We start from the raw sequence: 12,863 nt of genomic DNA, 5'->3' as shown, positions 1-12,863 counted from the left end.
AACTACTAGGGAAATCAATATGGAGGTTCCTAGAAAATTGAAAGTAGAACAACTATATGACACAGCTATACCACCCTTGGGTGTATCACCATAGGAATGTAAGTCAGTATGCCACTCACTGAGAGATACTTGTACATCTGTGTACCCATGTTCATGGTTGCATCAATGACTTAGGGTTCCATACAGAAGATGGAGCAGAAAGAAGCCAGAATGCAAGGAAGTTTGCTGTGTGACAAAAACAAAACCTGGACAATGGCAATATCAGTAAACATGCTAACATGGAAAATGGAAAACCTCACAGGCCCTGACCCTTATACAAAGAACTAACGGCAATTAGCAGCTGCTGTGAGAGAATTAGCCTCTCCCAGCAATGAGCCACTTTGTTGGTTATCCAGCTAAAAGGGGTCATCCCTGGAGGACACATACACATAAAAAACAAACAAAAGACTTAGCAGGCTGTACTTACATGTTTGTCTAGTAATATATAGGTAACAAAAATAACCAAGGAAAAGGAGGCTATATGTTTGAGAGTGTGGGAGGACATGGGATGAGTAGATGAGGGTGAGATGTGGAAAGGGCAATAAAAATGAAAGAAAAGGGAGGAGAGGTGTAAGTCATACTTTAATTAAAATATAAAAGAAAACATTAGAAAGTGCGAAAAATAAAATTCAAATAACTGGATAGGAACCTTTCTTTCTTCCTCCCTCCCTCCTTCCCTCCCTCCCTCCCTCCCTCCCTCCCTCCCTCCCTCCCTCCCTCCCTCCCTCCCTCCCTCCCTCCCTCCCTTCCCTCCCTCCCTCCCTCCCTCCTTCCTTCCCTTCCTTCCCTCCCTCCCTCCCTCCCTCCCTTCCTCTCTTCCTTCCTTCCTTCCTTCCTTCCTTCCTTCCTTCCTTCCTTCCTCCTTTCTTTTTTCTTCTGAGATTAAGACTGAGACAAAGCATTCACAGACCACATACCCTTCTGAGTGATAACCGAGCTCTTAGCACTGGGCATCTTTTTTGGCAGTGTTCCTGTGCTTGACAATGGTACCTTGAGAGTGACCAAAAGCCTAACTTTAGTGCTCCTACTTTTCACAAACGGGTGTCTGCAATTTTTCTTTGTTCTTCTGGAACCTTCATAGCGTCGCCTTCTATCTTTGCCACCTACCTAACACTTTAAAGGAATACGTTATGTTGGAAAGCAAACCTCAAATTTCCCAAGGCCAAAGTCCGATGGGAGCATATTGTAAAGAAAACTGATGGAGAAATAAAAGGCAGCAAATTTGTATCAAGTTTAAGGATGTAAAAACCCATTAGAATATTTCTGCAGACAGGAGTTGAATACATTGGAATACTCATCCATGAAGAAATAGGTCTAGTGGACCAAAGACAATATTCACTCTCAGCATGACTCATTCATGCTGTTGGGGCTGAGGTGTTAAAACAAATCCCACAATACTTAGGTATTTTTCTTTACTCATTGGCTTTTATTTAGAAATAAGGCTTCACATAAAATAGCACACTCTACCACTGAACTATCAACAATTCTATAGGTTGTATGATTTCTTATCCATAGGATATATGCATCATAGGTAATAGCTGGGTGACACAAAACAGATTAGTGGTTACCTATGGCTGAGGGCATGTGACATGGCCGAGTTCCTGGGGTTGGCGATGGTAAAAGTGGTTGAAGTTGATAGATGGTTGTCATGCAATTACGTGTATGTACACTAAATGCCTCTGGCCTACACACTTTACTTTTTCAAGTTACTACATTTGTTTGTTTGTTTCATTGTTATTTTTTTGATATTATTTATTATTTTTTTCTTTATTAATTACACTTTATTCACTTTGTATCCCCCCCTGTGGTTTCCTCCCTCCTCCTGTCCCAATCCCTCCCTTCCTCCACCCTCTGCATGCATGCCCCTCCCCAAGTCCACTGATAGGGGAGGTCTTCTTTTCCTTCCTTCTGATCCTTGTCAATTAGGTCTCATCAGGAGTGGCTTCTTCTTCTGTGGCCTGGTATAATTAAAGAGTAGGCCAATCAGTTCATGTCAAAGACAATCCCTGTTCCTATTACAATGGAACCCACTTGGATACTGAACTGCCATGGGCTACATCTGTGCAGGGGTCTTAGGTTATCTCCATGCATAGTCCTTGGTTGGAATATCAGTCTTAGGAAAGACCCCTGTGCTCAGATTTTTTGGTTCTGTTGCTCTCCTTGTGGAGTTTCTGTTCTCTTCAGATCTTACTGTTTCCTACTTCTTTCCTAAGATTCCCTGCCCTCTGCCCAAAGGTTGCCCATAAGTCTCAGCATCGACATTGATAGCCTGCAGGGCAGAGCTTTTCAGAGGTCCTCTGTGTCAGGCTCCTGCCTTGTTCCCTTTTTTCTCCTTCTGATGTCCAGCCTCTTTGCCTTTCTGGATAGGAATTGAGCATTTTAGCAAGAGTCCTCCCTTCCTCTTGAGTAGTTTCTTTAGGTGTACAGATTTTAGTAGGTTTATCCTATGTTATATGTCTATATGAGTGAGTATATACTGTGTGCATCTTTCTGCTTCTGGGATAGCTCACTCAGGATGATCTTTTCCAGATCCCATCATTTACCTGCAAATTTCATGATTTCTTTGTTTTTTATTGCTGAGTAATATTCCATCATGTAGATATACCACAATTTGTGCATCCATTCCTCCACTGAGGGGCATCTGGGCTGTTTCCAGCTTCTGGCTATTACAAATAAGGCTGCTACAAACATGGTTGAGCAAATGTCCTTATTGAGAATCTTTTGGATATATGCCTAGGAGTGGTATAGCTGGATCTTGAGGAAGCACTATTCCTAGTTGTCTGAGAAAGTGCCAGATTGCTTTCCAGAGTGGCTGTACAAGTTTACATTCCCATCAACAGTGGAGGAGGGTTCCCCTTTCTCCACAACCTCTCCAGCATGTGTTGTCTCTTGAGTTTTTGATCTTAGCCATTCTGATGGGTGTAAGGTGAAATCTTAGGGTCGTTTTGATTTGCATTTTCCTGATGGCTAATGAGGTTGAGCATTTCTTTAAGTGTTTCTCTGTCATTCGATATTTTTTTTTATATGTGTGCACACTTGCGTGGCACTGCATGAATGTGGCAGTAAGAGGACAATCTTTGGGAGCTGGTCCTAGAGATGAACTCAGATCATCGGGCTTGGCAGTAAGTCGTTTTGCTGTCCAGGCCTTATACACTTAGGTGTGATGTGTGACTGGATTACTCACAGGTTGTGTATCTCAATAAAGCTGGTAAAATATCAACTGCGCAAACCACATTAAGGGATACATAAAATTTAAAAATATTTGAAATTGTACCATTTTAGTGTAATCATAGTTTGTTTTTCTATATCCATGATTACATTTAAATGTAAGCTTTATTTTTAGGAATGAAATTCAAGCAGATGACCAATAAATTAGCATTTTATACACATAGAAGCATAAACTAAAATGTAACATAGTGAATCCTTATTATTTATAATTTATTGAAAAATAAACTCAGCCATGACAAGCTGCTGTATGATGGGAAAATGGGACATTGGGACCTCAAATGGATTTTTCTTGACAAGATTATTTTACAGACAAATAATTTTTCTGAGAAAACCTTTACATTTTTTCCAACTTCTTACAAATTTCCATGCCGGGTGATTCCATAGCTAGTCTTGATTGTCATCTCGATTGACTTGAGAGATGAACTGCTTGGTGTGTCTGCGCAGAAACAGCCAAGGGATCAGATCGTGAGGGCTTTGTCCTGATCATCACTTGACCCACGCTTGGCTCGGATATTCAAACCATCAGTGTGGAGGTGGTGGAATTGTGGGAACTGAAAGCCACTTGGTGGGTGGGGGTCTCTGTGGATACACCTTTGAAGGGCAAAGGTCCCTCCCTCTTATTCCACTCTGCTCCGTGGCTGCCTAGGGTGAATGACTGGCTTTCCTTTGCTACCCTGTTCTTCCACGGCGTTCTATCTCAGCAAGCTCAGACAGAGACAGCTGCCCACAGATGGAGACCTCATAAACAGAGCCATAGCAAGTCTTCTCCTCTTAAAAAATGATTCTCTCAAGTGACAGTCACAGTGATAAAAAGTAACTGACAGGTGGGATCCCCCTCCATTGTTTATTTATGTGGCCCAGACACCTGCCCTTGACAAGGCTTGTGTCATCCTAGGAGGAATATGGCCACTAAATGAGTGTCACTATTTAAATGTAACATTAATTGCTCTTGAAAGAGTAACTTAAAGTAAGTAAGTTTTCTCTTCTATTTGTCTGCTCACTGTGCCTTTTACATGTCAAGACTGGGAGCTCCAGAGTAGAGAGGTGTTATTTCCCACTGGTTTAGGAATGCAGGCTTGAGTTTGACTTCTAGTTGTCAATTCACACAAATTACAGTTTTCTCCATGAAATGGAAAAGTTATAAACTGTAAGGTTATGTATGATCTAAATTTATGTATATATATATATATATATATATATACACATATATATTATATATATAAGGCCAGAAAGACTTTGGGCATACCAAAATGCACATTAAATATTAGTCCTATCTTCATATTCCATGAATAAATACAAAATGATACTCTATTTAAATGTAGACTCTGCCAAATTATTGAACTAAATGCTATATATCACACATGGAAGTTATGATCAATTATTACCTTAAGAACATCTTGAATAAATTCACTTTTGATTATAAAATATTATAATCAGAAATTCTAGAAAACAGCAAATGATTTGATGAAAGTACATAGAAGATCTAAGTTTGGCATAAAAACAAAGATTCAAAAGGAAATAGTGAACATTTAAATAGTCACTATTTAAATAGTGACTATTTAAATAGTGAATATTTAAATACACGAATGCAAATGTGCATGTAGGGAAGTCACTCTAAACTCTGTCAAAGGCTACAGATAGGAAAGACCTGACCGACGGACACCTAGTGATCTAGGTATATACAAGATTTCTGTAAATCAATGCCAAATCTAATACTGATGGTAAAAGCCATAAGCAGCCAACACAAGAATAATAAAGCAGAATAAATACACATGTGGAAAAATTTGCTTAACGAATAAATATGAACTGTGAATTTACACATGGTATTCATTTTTATCTATATATTTCCCACAATACAAGAGTTCTGCATAGAACATATAACAAGACAGATAATTTCATGAGCCATAAAACAAATTCTAGGTACTTAGAAGCATTAAAATTATATACTGTGTTTTCTCTGTCAAGGTGGAATTACATTAGAAATTAATAGTGGACCCATGACAGGAAACTACACTGCTGAATTATCTGTAGGTCAAAGAAAAGGTCCCTTAGGGAACAAAAATACACAGAGGTGAGTCAAGATAAAAATAATACATATCCAATCTCTGGGGTCTAGCTAACACATTACTGCGAAATTTGGGGATCTGTAAATGCAACATTGAAAAGAGGAAAGGGCTTCTAATCAGTGATTTATGCTCCAATTTCAGAACCTAGAAAAAGAAGACCAAAATAGATTCAAAGTAGAAAAATAATAAATATAAACAGAAATCAAAAAACTGAAATAAAACAATAAAAATCCTAACAAAGTGATGGTTTTCAAACTCTTCAGTAAAATTGGCTATCTTCTAGGAAGATGGACAAAGGGGGAAAAGAGAACCGGTATCAGACATGAAGTTAATAACATCTGTTAGTCCTCTGAAGGCATCAAATCTACCAGGTATCCAAACAGCTCTCCAAAGGTTAATTTAGTGACATTGATCAATACCTGGAAAAATAAAAACCATTACAACTCACAGAAAATGTAATAAAAATTTAAAAGTATGTGGGAATTAAGATTGTAATAAAAATAAACCCTTAAAATACAAATCTGTAGGCTCTGGTGGCTTTTTAGAAGAATTAGACGGGTTATTTAAAGAAGAAAAAAACTAATTTTATTCAACCTCTTCAAGACAAGAGAAAATGAGGGAATACTTCCCCTTTCACTTTTTTTTTTCTGAAGCCAGAATTACAATGATTTCAAAACTAGGTATAGGTATAAAAGAAAAGGAAAGCATAGACTAGTTTTCTTTGTTGACCATAGAAGCAAAATCTTCAACAGGTTTTTAGCACGCCAGACCAGTGATGTATAAAAAGCATCATGCAATATGAGTAAGCAGGTTCTATTGCATTTATGCCAATTTCATCCAACACAGAAAATCCATCAGTTCCATCCACCACGTTAACAGGCCACAAAAAGTAAAGTTTATGAGCACATCTGTTGACATAAGAAAAGCATCTGACAGATTCCGACATCCCCTCAAACTTGCAGTGTGCCAGAAATAAAAAATAAAAATAAAAATAAAAAATCACCTGAACAATGCAGAGCTCCACAACATTAAAGGACAACCTTCCATGAAAGAGTCTACTTCGCAGCAAAAGACCAACTTTTTCCTTCAATATTGATAAAAAAAAAAATTTAGGCAAAGATTCAGGCTCTTCTGACATTTATTTTATGTAGTTCAGGAAGCACCTTTTTAAAAACTAAAAGCTGCAGACTGAAAATAGCTGAATGCTAATAATATGTCTATGCCACAGAACACTGTTCAGCAATGAAAAATTACTCCCATCGGTGAGGTAGCAACTTGGATAGGTTTCAGGGAGAGAATGCTGAGGGAAAAAAAAGGGCAATCTGACAAAACTGAATGTTTATCTGATTCAATTCGCATTACACTGTTGAAATTATAGAAGTAAGGATGTGAGAGACAGATCAATAGTTTTCAGGATTTGATACGTACATTGAGAGTAGAAGGACATGGGCGGAGCCATAAAAGGACAGTGAAAGTGTCCTTTTGGGAAAGTGCTCTATGTCCTCAAGATATGGCTGTCACTTTTCCAGATCTGATATTGTATGTTTACATAAAGTCACCATTGGTGCAGATGGGGTAAGAGCTACAAGAAATCTTTCAGTATTATTTTCATGAGGACATATGAACCTACAATTATCTCCAAGTAAAGTTTAATTAAAAAAATACAAAACAAAATAAATGTTATGAAAAGTGGACTTTTTCAAGCATGATTTTCTTTCTTTCTTTTTTTTTTTTTAATAACAGATTGGTTTAAAATTTGAGAGGAAAATGTGACAGTAGCTAGCAATTTAAAAACTGAATGTGTTTTGATTAACTGCTCTACTTTTAGGGCTTCATCTTTAAATTAATTCCTTCATAAAAATGCTCACTTTACCCTCTGTGTCACAGAAACTTCTCTTTGCAACAGACAGCAAGCCTTACAGAAAACCACAACCAATCAAAACGGTGCCCAGACAAACTGATATGTCTGCAACACAATTCTTGTGCCTAATTCTCAAGGAGTATTGCAGAAGAGGGGGTGAAAAGATTGTGAGAGCCACAAGAAGAGAGTTTGCTGTGAGACTGTATCTCCTAGACATGCCAGAAAGGTATGTCCACAATGTCTCACAAACATGGCTGCCTGAACATGACCCGGAAAAGGATTACACCGGTAGACATACTAACATGTATAGGGCGAGCAAGCTCATGGGGCCTCATCCACACCCAAAGAACTACAGGTAAGGAAGGGATACTGAGAGTGGGAGACATAGTGTTCCCCAGGCAAGAGAGCACCCATCAGATATCCAATAGCAACTAATCAGCCTTGGAAACATACATGTGAGTAACATTATACAGGCTGAGCAGGTTGTAAGTATGTATTTACACACACACACACACACACACACACACACACACGCAGAGAGAGGGGAGTATACATAAGTAAGAACAATTACACAAAGGAGACAGTGAATATAGAATAGAGAAAGCTGACAGTACATGAGAAAGTTTGAAGAAAGGAAAGGGAAGAAAAAATTATGTAGTTGTACTAGAGTCTCAAAAAATTAAAAAGAACAGATGGGAAAAAGCTCATTTTAGCATTCAACGTATACATTCTATGGTATTTTAAATTATAGACAGGTAACTGTGTCCATCAGCAGGTATGGAAATTCTCTTGTATTAATATAAACAAACATTTTTTGCAGCCCTTACAGAGGATCAGGCAAGCAGAAATGACCAGACAAACAAACATGACCTATTATCAGGCGAACACAGCAAGCGCTGAGCATCACTTTCTGTTATTATACCATTAGCCCTCTGTGCTCCGCTAGTACAGGAGAAAGTAACAACCAATAGAGGTGAAGATGGAACTAGTTCTCCATCGCCTCCACCCTGGGGCTGGGGTAGGATGAGAGGAAAAGAAGTAGTCACTCCCTACTGGATATGGTTCTGCATTGTTTTGTATTAGTCGTACCTGCTGCCTATAAAAAAAAAAAAAAAAAAAAAAAAAAAAAAAAAAAGATCATGAAACAGTGGCACATTTAGGCATAGGGTTTTGCAGTGTGAGGTGCACTTTTCCCAGCCACAATTACACTGGATTGTGTAGCAGCCTTGCGAGGGAGGTAAACAAGTGTGTGGGATGAGAAAATGGGCTTTCCCCCAAATCAGCCCACTTTCCTGTGATCCTTCAATGGGAAGGGACAGAATCTAGCACTGCATGTTTCTAGGCTAGCTCTATGCCTAAGCTGTCTATGGCTTTCTCGTGCTCACTCGTACTGGTTTTGTTTGTTTGTTTGTTGTGTTTTCTGATAATTACTCCCTTTCTTTCTTTCTCTCTGCCTCCTTATAAGCTGTCAAACAAGTCCAGGTGTAAAAGTAACTTTTTTTTCCCCTCCGAAGCTTACTCTCTCTGTCTGCTAACTCCACCTAGTCTTGGAAGCTTCTAGCCTCTGTACAATCTAATCTAGGCCTGGAATGTTTACAGCCCCTGTGACTTACTGCTGAATAAGCTCACCATTTCTAGCTCTTTCTGAACTCTGGCTGGCTGGTTCAACTCAGCTGTTCTGGTTCAAACTCCTCTCCTAGCTGACTGATTCAAACTGGCCTCTCTTTTGGCTTCTTTCTGACTGAATTGCTCTGCTTCGCCTCTACTATTAACTTTGGCAATATGCTCCTTCTCATTCTCTGGCTTATTCTGTCTTTACCTGTGTCTAGCTTGTTCCTTCTCTATCACCACTCTGTACAACTGTCCAGGTAAAACTGCCTCCTCCCTCTATCCTTCTGCCTCTTCCAGCATTCTATCAAATCTTTCTCTGATTTGATAAAACTCCTTTGCCTGCCTCTCACTTAGATGTCACTTTCAAGCATGGATGCTTCCTTCTACAAACAACTTTACCTTCATTGTTTGGGATTAAAGGTGTGTGGTAAGGTGGTGTCCGAATTCTAGCAAGAGGAGCCATGTTGCTGGATTACAGTTCCTCTACATCCATGTCTTTTCAAGTGCTTTTGGAGTAAGAATAATGCCTCCAACAGCAGCAGGTTCTTCTAGTGTTCTAGCTGCTTCCTCTCTCAGTTCCGACATGGATGGATTGGACTGCGTTAAAGAGTACGATGCACACAACTAATCTTTCCTCAGTAGGGCCTAGCTCTTGCCCAGGGAAACCTTGAGTGATGCTGCAGCCTGGATACACACTTTCTTTGGTTTTCTTCCCAGCAGTGTGAGATGCTGGCCCTGGTTTGAAAGGAGCATGCCCGTGGTTTGCCTCGTAGTTTAACATCATCTTCAAGTTGCAAACGAAGGACACCGTATTAATGCAGCCAAGAGCACAATCATAAGGAACTGAAAAAACATCCCTTTATGTTTGAATGGAGAACTATATGCCACCCCGCATGCTGCCCGGGAGTGAAATCCCACTATACAATTAGTAACAAGTTATGAGATCCTTACAAAAAGTTAAGACCATTAAAAAAAAACATTTCTTTTTTCTTTTTAAATATTAGTTACAGTTTATTAACTTTGTATCCCAGCTGTATCCTGCTCCCTCATTCCCTCCCACTCCCACCCTCCCTCCCTCATCATCTCCCTACCCCTTTCCAAGTGCACTGATAGGGGAGGACCTCCTCCCCTTTCATCTGACCGTAGCTTATCAGATATCTTCAGGCCTGGCTGCAAAGTCCTCCTCTGTGGCCTAGCAGGGTTGCACCTTCCTTGAGTTGGGAGGTGGGGAGGTCAAAGAGCCAGCCATTGAGTTCATGTCAGAAATAGTCCCTGTTCCCCTTTCTAGGGAACCCATTTGGATACTGAGCTACCATGGGCTACATCTGAGATTTCACCTTACACCCATCAAAATGGCTAAGATCAAAAACTCAAGTGGCAACACATGCTGGAGAGGTTGTGGAGAATTAGGAACCCTCCTCCATTGCTGGTGGGAATGTAAACTTGTACAACCACTTTGGAAATCCATCTGGCACTTTCTCATCTTTAGGAATGGTGCTTCCTAAAGATCCAGCTATACCACTCCTAGGCATATATCCAAAAGATGCTCAAGTACACAACAAGGACATTTGCTCAACAATGTTTGTAGAAGCTTTATTTGTAATAGCCAGAACTTGGAAACAATCCAGATGTCCCTCAACTGAGGAATGGATACAGAAATTGTGGTACTTTTACACAATGGAAAACTACTCAGCAATTAAAAACAAGAAATCATGAAATTTGCAGGCAAATGGTGGGATCTAGAAAAGATAATTCTGAATGAGGTGTCCCAGAAGGAGAAAGACACATACCGTATATATTCACTTATAAGTGGGTACTAAACTATAAAATAGGATAAACATACTGAAATCTGTACATTTAAAGAAGATAAACAAGAAAGAGGACCCTGGGTAAGATGATCAACCCTCACTTAGAAAGACAAATGGTATAGACATTGGATGTAGGAGAAAACAAGTAACAAGACAGGAGCCTACCACTGAGGACCTCTGAAAGTCTCTACCTAGCAATGTATCAAAGCAGATACTGAGACTCATTACCAAACCTTTGGCAGAGTGCAGGGAATCATTTGAAAGAAGGGGGAGTTAGTACGACGTGGAGATGACAGGAGCTCCACAAGGACCAAATATATCTGGGCACAGGGGTCTTTTATGAGACTGTATCTCCAACCAAGGACCACATATGGATACAAAAGCCATTTCTATTGCTTTTTTTTTTAAAACCAGCATTGAGTTTCCTGAGATTTGTTAAAGGAGGAACTTGACTGAGCACTTTTTTCCCATTCACTCAGAAGTGAAGTGAGTTCTAGGTCAACCTGTGGCATGTAGAAAGACTGCTTCACAAGGGGTGGGGGATGGTTTGAACACTGCTGCTGTCTTGTTTGTTCCAGAAACTATAAAAGTTAAACATCTTTGCTGCCAGTTTGACCTCTCATGAAGAGTTTTGGCTCTTGTCTGCTTTTTGTTATATTAACCATGGGGTGGGTTTTTTGTTGTTGTTGTTGTTCTTTGCAGTTAAAGAATCAAGACCAAAAATTTGAAACCTGATCAACAGTCGTAGCCCTGTTTATGCTCTTTCATCACAAATTATCTGTTAGGCTGTCTCCTGTTAATCAGGCCTTGAAGAGCAGAAGGGAAGCGCTTCACCGTTCCTTTCATTTGTGTGTAGGAAGGTTTCCCTTCATCTGAGCTTCCTGAAAGACAAGGCAGCAACCATTTCTCCTGTGGATGGGGGAGTGGGGCATTATGCTGCTAGTCACTCCATCACTCAGGTCAGAGGGCACATTCCACCCTCCTGGTGGCTGAGGGATTCAGGGCTCAGGGAGAGGTCCTCTAAGGAGGCCTGGGCTACCTCTGAGATGAGATTCCGAAATTAGATGAAAGGGTTCCCATCCTAGCAACCCTCAAAAAATACATAGAAACACATCTGTCCCTTATTTTTTCAGCTTGCTTTATGGTGAGTCACTCAAGTTCTTAAAACCATACAATTACACATGCTAACAGCAGGGGAAAGAGTAGATAATAAACCTGGCAGGGGCAATTTAACCAAACCAAGCGTATCCATGGTTTATATCAATAAGGGAGACTCAAGAATTCTTTTCAGATATGTGTACTTACATATATGCACACACGCATACACCAAGTCCCCAGACAAGAATGCTATAAAATTGTGTATACACACTTAAGCACATGAATACACAAACACATCTACTGTCTAGTATGGTCAAAGGTGACTGTAATTGATTTTTTTATTTAAAAAATGTAGAGTGGTTATAGACTTAGAATAAGAGGTAGAATTCACTCTTATGCCCTAGGTTATCACGCTCTCATCGTTTAATAAAGAAACATTTCACTCTGTGAGATTACAACAAAAGAAATTTAACAGTTTAAGAACCAAAGAATACTGATGGTACCTGGAGCACTGGGTTTCTTTTTCTTTTTTTAAAAATAATTTATATATATATATATATGTATATATATATTAATCACAGGTTATTTACTTTGTATCCCAGCCGTAGCCCCCTCCCTCATTCCCTCCCAATCCCACCCTCCCTCCCTGCCCCTTTCCAAGTCCACTGCTAGGGGAGGTCCTCCTTTCCTTCCATCTGACCCTAGCTTATCAGGTATCTTCAGGACTGGCTGTCATGTCCTCCTCTGTGGCCTAGCAAGGCTGCTCCTCCCCGGGGAGTTGAGGGGCGGAGGTAAAGAAGCCAGTCTTTGAGTTTATATCAGAAATAGTTCCTGTTCCCCTTACTAGGGAAACCCACTTGGTTATTGAGTTACCATGGCTCCATCCAAGCAGGGGTTCTAGGTTATATCCTTATATGGTCCTTGGTTGGAGGAACAAGAGTGCTCCTGTGCCCTGATATATTTTGTCCTTGTGAAGCTCCTGTCCTCTCTAGGGCATACTAACTCTCCCTTTTTTCATATGATTCCCTGAACTCTGCCAAATGTTTGTATGAATCTCTGTATCTGCTTTGATACACTTCTAGGTAGAGTCTTTCAGGGGCCCTCTGTGGTAGGCTTCTGTCCTGTTACTTGTTTTCTCCTACTTCCCCTGTC

Source organism: Meriones unguiculatus, chromosome 15 (genome assembly GCF_030254825.1).
Source record: "Meriones unguiculatus strain TT.TT164.6M chromosome 15, Bangor_MerUng_6.1, whole genome shotgun sequence".
NCBI classification, from domain to species: Eukaryota; Metazoa; Chordata; class Mammalia; order Rodentia; family Muridae; genus Meriones; species Meriones unguiculatus.
The sequence above is the reverse complement of the archived record's forward strand: the minus strand, read 5'-3'. Positions refer to the sequence as shown.